This window comes from Caretta caretta, chromosome 19, assembly GCF_965140235.1.
Source record: "Caretta caretta isolate rCarCar2 chromosome 19, rCarCar1.hap1, whole genome shotgun sequence".
In the NCBI taxonomy this organism is placed as follows: domain Eukaryota; kingdom Metazoa; phylum Chordata; order Testudines; family Cheloniidae; genus Caretta; species Caretta caretta.
The window spans coordinates 5,723,325-5,735,503 of record NC_134224.1 but is presented as its reverse complement, the minus strand read 5'-3'; positions in this window follow the sequence as shown (position 1 = coordinate 5,735,503).

Sequence of the window (12,179 nt, the reverse complement as noted above, 5' to 3'; positions counted from 1 at the left end):
TAAACTGGGAATCAGCAGAGACGGGAGACATGGCAGCAGCTTGTTTGGAAGAGATCTTGGATAATCTGGACTCTGTTGTAAATCAATCCTGGTATATGCTGTGGGCAGATTCACCAGGCAGGGCAGGCCAAGCAAAGGCCAGGTGTTAAAGATAATCTGCTGCCCACAGATTGACACTTGATCTCCTTGCACTTTCTGCAGCCGTAGCTGGTGGGGGCCACTCTCAGAGAGGAAACTGGCCTAGATGGACCCCGGTCTGGTGCATTCTGGCAATCGCTATGTTCCTCAGGGTGTGTTTGTTAATCAAGAGAAGATACAAAAACCCCGCAGCACCAAGTCTCAGAGCATGGGTCAATTGACTTGGGCTCATGGTGCTAAACATTGCAGGGTAGATGGTGGGGCTCAGACTGGAGTCTAGGCGCTGAGACCCACCCCCCCATCACTAGGTTTCAGAGCCCAGGCTCCAGTTTGAGCCACAAGATTTGCCCTGCAATTTTATAGCCCCCCTAGCCCAAATCCCGCAAGCCTCAACCAGCTGACCTGGGCCAGCCACGGCCGGGCTGTGGGTCTTTTATTGCAGTGGAGATGTATCGTTAGGGACAGAGACGTCCCCGCTTTCCCCCAGCTGGGAAGGAGAGACGACACATCCTTCCTGGCTACTGCTGAGAATCCCTCCCAATCCGTGCCCTGCAGGTCTCCCACCATTAAGGCTAGGTTGTGTCTGCTTCTAGCAGCCACTGCTTGCTGCCTGCAGCCATGTGGCCCAGAACTCAGACCCCCTCGGAGTTCAAGGGCTGAGCTGTGGGGCCAGGGCCCTGTGTACATGCCCCAGGACCAGCACTTGGCCACACCCGGTTTATTGCTGATTGGTTTATTTCCTAGGCAGCCTGTAAACGTAACATTCACCTGCAGATCTCCCAGCACTTTGTGGATCTGCATGAGCTAAGCCTCACAGCCCCCTGACGCTGAGCAGCAGGTACAATCGCTGACTTAGATGGGGAAACCGAGGCACAGAGAGATTAAACAATTTACCTGATGTGACACGCGGGGGTGGGAGGGTCAGCAGCATGTGCCACAGGCTTAGCTCCTCCTCCTCTGCCCTAGCCACACTTCCTCTCCAAGGGGTTTATATGATTCATAGATTCATAGATGGTTAGGGTTGGAAGGGACCTCAGGAGGTCATCTAGTCCAACCCCCTGCTTGAAGCAGGACCAATCCCCAATATTTGCTCCAGATCCCTAAACGGCCCCCTCAAGGATTGAACTCACAACCCTGGGTTTAGCAGGCCAATGCTCAAACCACTGAGCTATCCCTCCCCCCCTTAAAGAAGCTGGTTTTATTTTCAAAGCCAGTTTCCCCCAAGTGCACCCCAGGGCCCACGCTGCTGAAAGAGAAGTAGAGTAGCATGAGTGAAAATTTACGGCTTAGATTAGTGAATTGTTTATCATGGTGGTTGAGGATCCTGGCCCAAGCGCCCGGCCCCAGCGAGCATCACTAAGTGTGTTGGGTGCTTTGGAAATACGTGCAATAAATGACTAGATAATACGTTTGCCACCTAATACTTCTCCCTGCGAAGGATTTGCCCACACGCCCGAGCTGCTTGCACACTTGGGAAAGCTGCAACTTGGAGAGCGAAGCAGAATGAATCTCTTCCCGTCCAGGAAAGGCAGGAGAGGGGGTGAACCCCAGATCTAGGAAGGTATTTAGGCTCCTAACTTGCATTGCTATTAATGGAAGGAAGGAGCTTAATAACCTTGGTGGATCTGGGTCTCACTGCCTAAGGCTTGGGGAGGAATCAATGGGCCCTGTTTAATTTAATAGCTGGGCAGGTGAATCCCAGTGCAGAGTTACTGTAGGCTGGAGAATTCATGGGCAACAAGCCAGTCTCCTCGTGTATTCATAGAATCATAGAAATCTGGAAGGGACCTGAAGAGGTCACAGAGTCCAGCCCCCAGTGCTGGGGCAGCACCAAGTAAACCTAGACCAGCCCTAACAGGGGTTCGTCCAACCTGTTCTTAAAATCCTCCAGTGACAGAGATTCCACTGCCTCCCTTGGAAGCCTGTCCCAGAGCTGAGAGTTAGAAAGTTTCTTCCTACTATTTAACGTGCATGTCCCTTGCTGAAGATAAAGCCAATTACTTCTTGTCCTACTTTCAGTGGACACGGAGAACAATTGATCACAGTCCTCTTTATAACAGCCCTTCGCATATTTGAAAGATTTATCAGGACTCCCCTCGGTCTTCTTTTCTCAGGGTTAAATGTGTCCAGCGTTTTTAACCTTTCCTTGTTGGTCAGATTTTCTAAAGCTTTTAGCATTTCTGTTGCTCTGTTCCGGACTCTAGCCAATTGACCCAGGTTTCCTAAAGAGTGGCCCTCAGAACGGGATACAGGACTCCCGCTGAGGCCTCGTCAGGGCTGAGCAGAGCAGGACAATTGCTCTCCGCATCTTAATACACCCCAGAATATTAGCCTTTTTCGCAACTGCATCCCTCTATTCAATTTGCGATCCTCTATAACTTCCCCCTCCCCCCCGCCAGTTACTCCCCAGGTGGTAGCTGGCTTGGTGGTAGCACTGTGGAACAGGAGCTGGAAAAGGAGTCCTTGGGGTTACTTAACCGGGATCCACTATAAGGGTAAAAGAGAGATTTTTCTAGGGGCAGATTTCATCCTGACCCCCCTGATACAACATGACATGAGTCATACAAAGACTAAAGTTGCCAAGAAGAATTGGGGCATGAGGGGTGGATGGACAATTAAAGGGCAGAGTGGAGTCATGCTCTAAGCCCCTATTATCCAGACATTTCATCTGTCCCGCCTGGTTCAGTCATCTCCCCACCGTCACGCTGGAAATTGTCATGCAAACACCACCAGGCAGGACGATGTGCCGGTAAGGAGACCCTTTATTCTTAACAGCTGGTTGTTATTCCCAAGGAACTGATTCAATCTCTGCAGATCTTCCCCCAAGAATTTAATTCTTCTCTCCAGCTGCTGCTCTGTGACTTACACCAGGAGGATGTAATTGTGGAACTCCTGGTGGCTGTCATCTCTTTATGAATGCTGCAGCTATGACATAATTCTGGAATTCCTTGCCTGCTGTAAGGCATATGGGCGGAGGCCGCTCTGCCAGATGAAGTACGTTACTATTCATCATTGGTATAAGATGGGATGGATCTGCTTCAGCGATCTGAGGGGTACAGCTAGCTGGACTTTGGAGGCTTGTGTCCTAGGAATGCAAAGATCCACCTGTGAAAGGCTCTTCCTATGTGGCAGTGACTGACCCTGTGTCCGATATAGTGTGTGTGTGGGGGGGAGGGTAATATTATAGCAGCCTACCCCCAAAGCAGCTGTCGTTTATTTGGTACACTCAATAGAGGCAGATTTATGTTTCCAGTGGCAACTGATGAAAGCAGATTTCAGGAGGGATGAGGGGTTATGGGGTAGAGTTAAAGGTGACCGGCAAAGGACTTTTAACCGAGTTGGGGGTTATCTTAACAATGTACAAATAAGGTTTGGATGGTTGGGTTTTGTTTGTTTGTTCTTCTTGTTTTTACCCCAGAGATCTAGCTCAGGAGCGGCCAGCCTGGTTTTCCCAGAGAAACATGGGCCGGGATGATTTTTAACAAAGGCCTCCTTTCTCCAAACTGCTCACAACATAGCTGTTACTACTTAAAAAAAAAAAAAGGGGGGGGGGCGGCTTCTAACAATCTGACTACAATGACCTTCCCCACTCCATTGCTCTGCTTTTAGGCTCTCGCTGCTTCTGCTCTCATCTCTAAAATCTCCTTCCTTATGTTAACCAAAACTGAGATTAGTAAAAGGGAATAATTGTTTAAAAATTAAACTACTTCTCACCCTTTGTTTTCGGGCTGCTCTGAAGGAAAACAACTCATCAATTTCACGTCAGTTTCAGGTCAAGTTCCCCTGGCTGGCTCCATGGGCCAGCAGGGGGCTGTAATAATAGGGTTGCAAACATGGCAAAGGGTGTGAGAGAGCCCAAGCCAGGCCCAGTTCTATTTTGGGGAAATTTGTATTGATCCTAGGATATTTAAAGTCTTATTTATCAAATATGCATCTGGGGTTTAAAGTCCCCTGGCAGCATCTATTTAAGGTATATTTTCAATCTTAGCGCTCTCCTCTCTCTAGAAATCAATCATACGTTTGTTTACCCAGGTTATTAAGCTAATGGAGATGCAGGGCCCTTGCCGGTGTTTTCCTGGTCAGTCTGTGTGAAAGCACTGTGGAGATGCACCTCTCCGGGGGCCTGGACTGGTAAAACCGTGACTTGGCGTTGCTTGAAGAAGAGCTGGCTCTCTCCAAACATCCGTGTCTCTGCCTCGGCTTTCCGAGCTTGGTGTGTTCCCCTCGTCAGAACCTGACGGATTCTAGAGCGAAGGGTTTGTTGGTTGTGTCTGAGAAAGAGCCAGGGAGTCGCAATCAATATTGCACCGACCTATCCATCAGAACCGTCAAAGGTTTCGGGAAGCTAGCCCACGCCACCGGCTGTTTCACCACCATCTCCCCCACAGCCCTGTCTGACTGCACCCCCTTTTCTCCCCCCCTCCCAACACCCTATGATGAAACTTTGAAGAGGAACTCCAAGGCCTGGTAGATTAAGTGTGAGGAGGCCTGTGTGCTTTGAGCCCATTTCCCTCTTGGGACTGCAGCGTGAATTCCTGGCACCGCAGAGAGGACAGAATTTGCATGCACAGGATTTCCAGTAAGTTTTTCAGATTCTGTATGTGGTAGCAAAGTTGCTGGGCTGGGAGGTGGGAGTAGTAGAAAGCAGAGAGGAGCCGCAGGGTGACTACAGGGTGACTTCTTGCAGAATCTAATAGGGGACGGGAGCTGTGTTCCAGCCCTGAGCTCAGGGGTGGGGGGAGGGAACACAGGAGCTCTGGCTTTGTGCGGAGGGTGCGGCCTGCCAGCCCCGTGCTCGGGATCCTGGCACCAAGCTGAGAGCATGGTTAGATCAAAGGGAAAATCCAAACAGCCCTGGGGTTTCAGAAAGCCCTGGGCAACGAGTCTAGCTAGGGTGGCGAGCTGACTCTACGGCTTGTCACCTGCACAGCCCTGAGTCCATCCTGCTCACAGCGCATGTGAAAGTTAGTTCCCAGGGTTCCACCTGGCTCTGGTTCTTGCACCCCACCAAAAAAGTCACGGCGTTTGGCCTGTGGATGACTCGGTCTGCTAGGGGCCTGAGACTGGGAGGGCAGAGGCAGCTGCAGCCAGGAGTGCTGATGATGGAAGCCATGTCTTTGGTGTTTGTTATTCCTACTCCAAGCCAGGGGGTGCAGCAGCATCCCTAGTTCCAGCAGCACTGGCTGCAGCCTGGGAGCGAGATGCATTGACCGAGCTTTGGAAGGGGTCAGGCCGTGACTAATGAAAGGAAGTACAGGTCAGAGCTGCGGGAGCAGACAGTCTGGATTTGCAGTTGGGGGGAAAGGGGGCCTGTAGGTCAGGTCTGAGGGGTGTCGGCAGAGCTGTGTGAGAAGTCTAGGTTTGGAATAGCATGATGGGCTGCAGGTGGGGATTGAGGTGCACGGGGGGGTCCCAAGAATAGAGGAGCGGGAGCTGCTGCTGGAGTGGGATGCCTGCAGAGCACCTGCTTTCACATACTTGGCCGCAGCCAGGGCCATTAGTTCCTGGCTCTCAAGCTCACACGCACTTGAACATACTAAACAAAAAGTCTTAGGAGGAGGCCGTCCCCTAGTGACGGCAGCTTCTGACAACTAGCAACAGGGATGGATTCCAACAACTCCAGTCTTTAACCCCGGCCCACCTGTACCTCCCCAGCCTCCTGGGCAGGGGAGAGCGGCGCTCATGGAGCCTGCTGAGTCAGCAAAGCACTCCGTGCCCAGCATGGCAGGTGCTCTAGGAATGGGGCTGCCCCAACAAAGCACCCAGACGCAGGGGCTGACTTATACAGGGGGATGGGGGCAGACAGGGCTCCCTGGTTGCTGCAGGATTGGCCACTTGCCTGGCTCTGGAACTAGAAAGAAACTTGGGATTTTTCCTGAGTCAGGGGTGAATTCCAGGCATGTGAATAAAGAGCTAAGTTCTCCTGTTTCTTCATCTCCTTCTTCCTCCCTTCACTGGAGTGTGGTGGAAGAGTTAAATCCAAGGAGCTGAGGGTCAGGGCCGCTGGGTTCTTTCTCCAGCTCTGTGTGAGTAGGGAACGGGACATAGCAACTTAAGAAGGGGACTCCAAGTGAGGACTCTTGGGTGCTCTTCCTGGCCCTGACACAGTCTGAGACCTTGGGCAAGTCACTTAACCTCTCTGCGCCATCTAGTAAATGGGGATCATGGTACAACTTGCCCACAAGGCTTAAATAATCTGTAAAGTGCTTTGAAATCCTGGGGTGGAAGGTGCTGTCAGATCAGCAGAGCATTTAGGGACAACTTCAGATGGCACCAGCCTTGGCATGGAGGGGAGGAAAGAGACCCACCTGCAGAGCACTGGACATGTAGCCAGAAGGAAAGCAGCAAAAACACCCCAGAGAACAAATGAAGCTCCCTCTTCAGAGACTGTGTCTGCCGGGGGAAGCAGCTTCCTCACAGGCCATCCCGCCCTGAGGTGGGGAGGAATTGATCTGCTGAGATCTGCAAGTTCTGGCTGAGACGGGACATGTGAGCTCGTGGCCTTCAGCTGCCTCAAGCATTTACACTCAGACGCCAACGTTGCCAGGCTTCTTTTGGAGATGGCTAGAACCCAACAGGCTGATTTGGTGCCTTGTTGGTTTAAGTCCTAGGGCCACCCTTCCCTCAGTGGTGCCCACGCAGCCTCACGCCGCTCGTTGGGATTGCACGTGCGTACGTGAGGACAGAACTCGGCCACAGACAAGCTCCCGACCAGCTAAGCAGCCCAAGAAGTGATTTCTTGCTCCAGCTCAACATCGTCCACATTCAAAACAGGCCCAATGTGGCACTCACTTAACTCCTTCCCACCTGCTCCCTGGGCCTCCAGCTTGCGAGTGTCACATACGCCGGCTGTTTGTCATTTGGTAGAGAAACCAAAGGTTGTAAATTAAGCAGAAATCCTCTCTCACACCTGGCTTAACTCATTGACCCCGGCTGAGAAACACAAAGTCTCTCTGAGCGACGAGGGCGCAGGCTGCCCGGCCTGTGTCTGGGAGAAATCGTGCAATGGCATTTTTTTTTAACACTAGGGTGTAGTACTGGGGGGGGGGGGGGGGGGAGGACCTTGTTTCTTAGAGCTCCTTAAATCGATCCCTAAAATAATGGACTCGAGCACCTACAGCACTTGTCATCCATTGAGCCGAAAAGCAGAGAAACGTTATCCCCATTCTACCAAACGGAAAACCGAGGCACAGAGCAGATGAGTGACTTGCCCCAAGCCAGTGGCAGAGCTGGGAACAGAATCCAGATCTTCCAAATCCTGGTTGCCCTATTCTGTAGGCCACATTGCCTGAAACACAATAGGGCAGGGTGTACCAACCATGAGGTTCACAGGGATTTGGGGGAAGCTCTTGGCTTCTCTTTAAGAAGGGGCAAAACCAGGATACAGGGAAAGCTGAATTTAGCACCGAGGAGTAAAATGTTTCCAAGCACAAAAGGCATCGGGCGGCGGGTGGCAGGTGCTTGTGCATGTGGCATAATCTTTCTACACACACGAACATACACACGTAGAGCACAAGCACAGCGAGGCCCAGTGCGGCAAAGGACAGAGGGATCTCAGGAACGCCGGTGTAAATCTGAATTAGCCAAGGGCAATAGGTTTACACCAGCATAACAGAATCTGGCCCTGAGCCTCTAGCCCATTGATCATTCATGTCTGGGTCTTTGAGGCCTCCAGCCACTGAAATAGCATTTGCTTGCTGCCAGGAACACAGGGGGGAGGCAATGTCCTCCCCTCACTCCATGAAGAGGGCAGACTGCCTAGTGCAGCTCAACTGAAACCGGGAGTTTGAGTTCAGACACCGGAGCAGGGTTTTCTCTTGAATTCTGTTCACTAAGGAGCATGCCCTGACCTCCATCCTCTGGGAATTGGTCCTGCTTCGAGCAGGGGGTTGGACTAGATGACCTTCTGGGGTCCCTTCCAACCCTTATATTCTATGATTCTATGATTCTCTCCCAGGAGGGCTTGGACAAAGCTTCCCATAGCTGCAGAAGGCTTGCTAGCACTTATTAACTGATGGCAGCCAGGCCCAATAGTCTCACCGGCAGCTTGTTTGCAGCACTCACCCCTGCATTTTATTTTTCAGGCCCTCTGCCCAGTAGAAAGGGGTCCTAGGTTTGAAATGGTGCCAGCCCAAGGCCCCAAGCCTGCAAAGACTTGTGCACGTTTAACTTTAAGCCTACGAGCAGGACCAAAACACTCAGTGCTCTGTACCATGGGGCTGCATCGTGCTTCAAGAGAAGCACGGGTGAGAGTCTTTGCCAGATCCGGGCCAGTCCTGGGAATGCCATCAGCATCCACAACGGCACGGTTACAACGCTCCTTCACAAACCAAGCGGCAGATCGCAGAGCGGGCTAGCGTGCAGTCAGTTCTGGTCTGATGCAGAATGAAAACCAAAAGTCAAACTCTTGACATTTTTCACATGACGGAATTCTTGTTTTCCAGCCAGCCCTTAAAAAATCAAACTCAGGGTTTGTCCGAGGAGGGGGGAAGCCACCATGCACCCCAAAGCTGGGAGGGATCTGTCAAACGGCTCGTCTACACTTTTTTCCATGCAAAATGGTGTGTTTGACGAACTGAGGATTTTGGCAGAAAGCTGCTAACTTTCCTCAAAAGTTGGTTTGGGGCTTTTCTTCCCCCAGCAGCTTATGGCCAAAATTGTTTGGTGTCTGATGAAATGTTGACATTTTCCACAGCCCTCCGCCTGGCTCCTTTTCGTACCAGCTCTAATCCGTCGCATGTATCTGGCTCACACTCATGTTCAATTCAAACAGCCCTGTTCTGAGCCCGCAGCGAAGCGCTGTCATGCACAGTCATTCCCAGCTCCCATGTGGCCAGCAGACTTTCCCTCCACACACACACCCAGAAGTATTTAGCAAGCAGAAGTGGAGTGTGTTTTCGCAGAAAGCTCAGACTTTTGGAAAGTTCCAAAGTTGTCATGAACCATAGGCCCTGACTCCCTGGGTGCTCTGCAGCTGGAGCACCCATGAAAAAAAATAACAGGTGCTCAGCACCCACCAGCTCACAGCACCTGCTGTTTGGTGGTGCGCCGGTCAGCTAATCTGAGGCACCACCAAACAGTGGATCTAGGACACCACCAAACAGGTGCTTTGTGGCTTGGGAGAGCGGCGAGTGGTGGGTGGGTGGGTGGGGGCGGGAAGAGATGGGGGAGGGCGGGGCCTCAGAGGAAGGGGCGGAGGACGGGTGAGGCCTCGGGGCGGAGCAGGGGTGAAGCGCCCCAGGGGAAAAGTAAAAGTTGGTGCCCACGTCATGAACTCCCAGCGTGCGTTTCCCGGACGGTTCTGTGCAGCAATGGCTCCCAATGGCGGGAGGGATAGCTCAGTGGTTTGAGCTTTGGCCGGCTAAACCCAGGGTTGTGAGTTCAATCCTCGAGGGGACCATTTAGGGATCTGGGGCAGAAATTGGGGATGGCTCCTGCTTTGAGCAGGGGGGTGGACTAGATGACCTCCTGAGGTCCCTTCCAACCCTGAGATTCTATGATTCTCACCGCTGCTCTTTGGAGACACTCCCCGGGACGGGTGAGGAGATGGAGGCCGAGAGAGAGGTGAAGTGACTTACCCAAGGTCCCACAGCGAGTCTGTGGCAGAGCTGGAAACAGGCAGGATAGGAGCCCCGTGCTCAGCGCTTTCCTTTCCCCTGGCCTGGGTGCGGCTCAGGTATCGGCCTGTTACGGTCTCACAGGGTAGCAGTCAGCACGAAGGACAGGAGCTTGGCCCTTTGCCAGAGTGGCGTGGCTTTTCTCCTCTCCCCTTTTCTAATCAATACAGCCCAGCCGCTGCTGGGAGAGGCAGAGCAAAGCTCCCAGCGGGCCACATCCACCTGTGGGACGCCAGTTCGCGGGCAATGGTTTGCTGCTGAAATGTCACCTGGGAGAAAGGGGACGAGACGAACAAGGCGGAGGGATGGACACGGTGCCAGCCACGGGAGCAGATGGGCCCTGGGGAGCAAAAGCCTCCTCTTCATGTCTTCGCCAGCTGTCTGCACAGGACCCGCCAACTGCTGCCCGAGCCCTGAGCGCAGACGAGCAGGGACAGTTTCTTTACGGCCTGGTGCCCAGCGCTGAGTAGCAGCCATTGCCCCAGTGTCATTCGGGGTCCAAAGCAGGCGGGGAGGGGGTTGGTTACGTGGGGCGGGCTGCAGTCTGCAGTGGGGACGGAGTCTGACAGTGGATGGAGGATGGGTGAAGTGGCATGGAGGGGCAGGAGAGATGGGGTGGGGTGTTATCTCCAGCTGGCTGAGGGGGAGGATATTGACTCAGCTATAGATGTGGTTTGGTGGAGGTCCTTGGCCCAGTTCGCCAAAGCCAGAAGCACCTGTTAGGGCAAGCGTTGACGCTGACCCTCCCTTACTGCAGCTGGAACAAGGGACCACCCATCAGGCTCCTGTGGAGCCCGGCCTCCTGCAGATTAGCAACCTTGCCTGGCATGCAGAGCTGGTCCTGGGAGCAGCCATTTGCCTCTGTCCCAACTTGGGTTTTTTTCCTTCTCTCCCTCCAATGATGAGAAGGGCAAGACCCCCACGCTGGGCATTAGCGCTCCTTTCAGAGCTTGCCTCCCAAGCCCCAGGGAAGATCACAGGCCTTGCAACTCCAACCGTGCCTGCTGGGTGTCCCTCCCTGCGCTGGGGCGGCACTGGTGTGAAAGCTCTTCGCTGCACGTGCGATGTGGCTGCGGCTCTGAGCACATGCTACTGCAACAGCCTGAAATCAGAGACGGGGGAAGTCGAGTTTCGCACAATTTGCTCCCTCTGCTGCATTGTCATACATTCCCCCAAGGGGCAGTAGGTTATTTCCCTCGTGTTTACAACTGCAATTAAACGAATCAGCCGCCAACACCCCGAGAGAGAAAATGTGGATGGAAAACAATTCATGAATTTTTTTTCCCCCCAAAAGTTTTCCCATTTTTGAGCAGCTCGAGAAGGGAAAAAGAAGGAGCGAAATGGGGAACCTTCCCCGGGGGAACATTTTCATTTTCTTTGGTAACAATTTCTAAATAACGAGAAAATAATTTCTTTTTGAAACCTGTCAAACAGAGACAATTTGAAAGTTTCCCATGAAGTTTCTTGACTGTTTTCCCACCAGATCTAGCAACGTTCCCAAGGGTCGTGGTGGATTTTCCATGGCTGACTGTTTTTAAATCAAGATTGGACTTTTTCTAACAAATCAGCTCTAGGAGTTAATGGGGGAAAATTCTCTAGCTTGGGTTATACAGGAGGACAGAGATGATGATCCTTTCTGGCCTTGAATTTGATGAACAGGGTCATTTTTCTCCCTCTCTCATGGACTCCAGGGAGTCCATATCGAGGGCAGAATTGACCCAGGCTGGGAGGGCGATGGGGACCCACTAGAATAACAGGTTAATAAGAGCCTGGGTGTGCTTGCATCTCTAGGGCTTTGGCTGAGATATTGAAGGTTCGTTTCTTGACTGAAGGAAGGTGGAAGAAGTAGCGTTGCTTGTCAGATGGATTTACTTATGTCCCTCTGCAGACTCGCCGATACGCAACGTGCAGAACAAGCCCAGCCACCTGTTTGCATTCTAGACACATTCGCGAAGGCGGGTTTGGTGCAGCTCAATAGTTTCCTATGGAGAGTTAAGCAGAGGGACAGCTGTGCAAAGTCCGTTAGAACTCAGCTGTTCCTACCCAAAGGCCCCTGGGCCTGGCTGGCATCCTGCCCCCAGTCACCACGCCGAGTGCTGTAAAAGGAGTCGTCCTCCCGAGACGCCCCCAGAGGTTTCTGTTGCCCAAGAACAGCCTGTACTTTTTTTGTAGCATGCCAGGCGCCTCCGCACCACAGAGCTGGGCACTTCAGAGATGCCTGCCCTGGGGAAATGAAACAGGCATCAAAGCAAGCATGAGTCGAGCCCATTGGACTGGTCAGAGGGGGCTGAGATATTTGTAATGACAGGTTCAAACCCTGGCAATTTCATTTCAAGCATTTCATCCCTCCCAGCCAGATACACCAAGTCCTGGGCAATTTAACACATGGGCACCTTTCAGCCAAGGGCTTAAATAGATACTGAC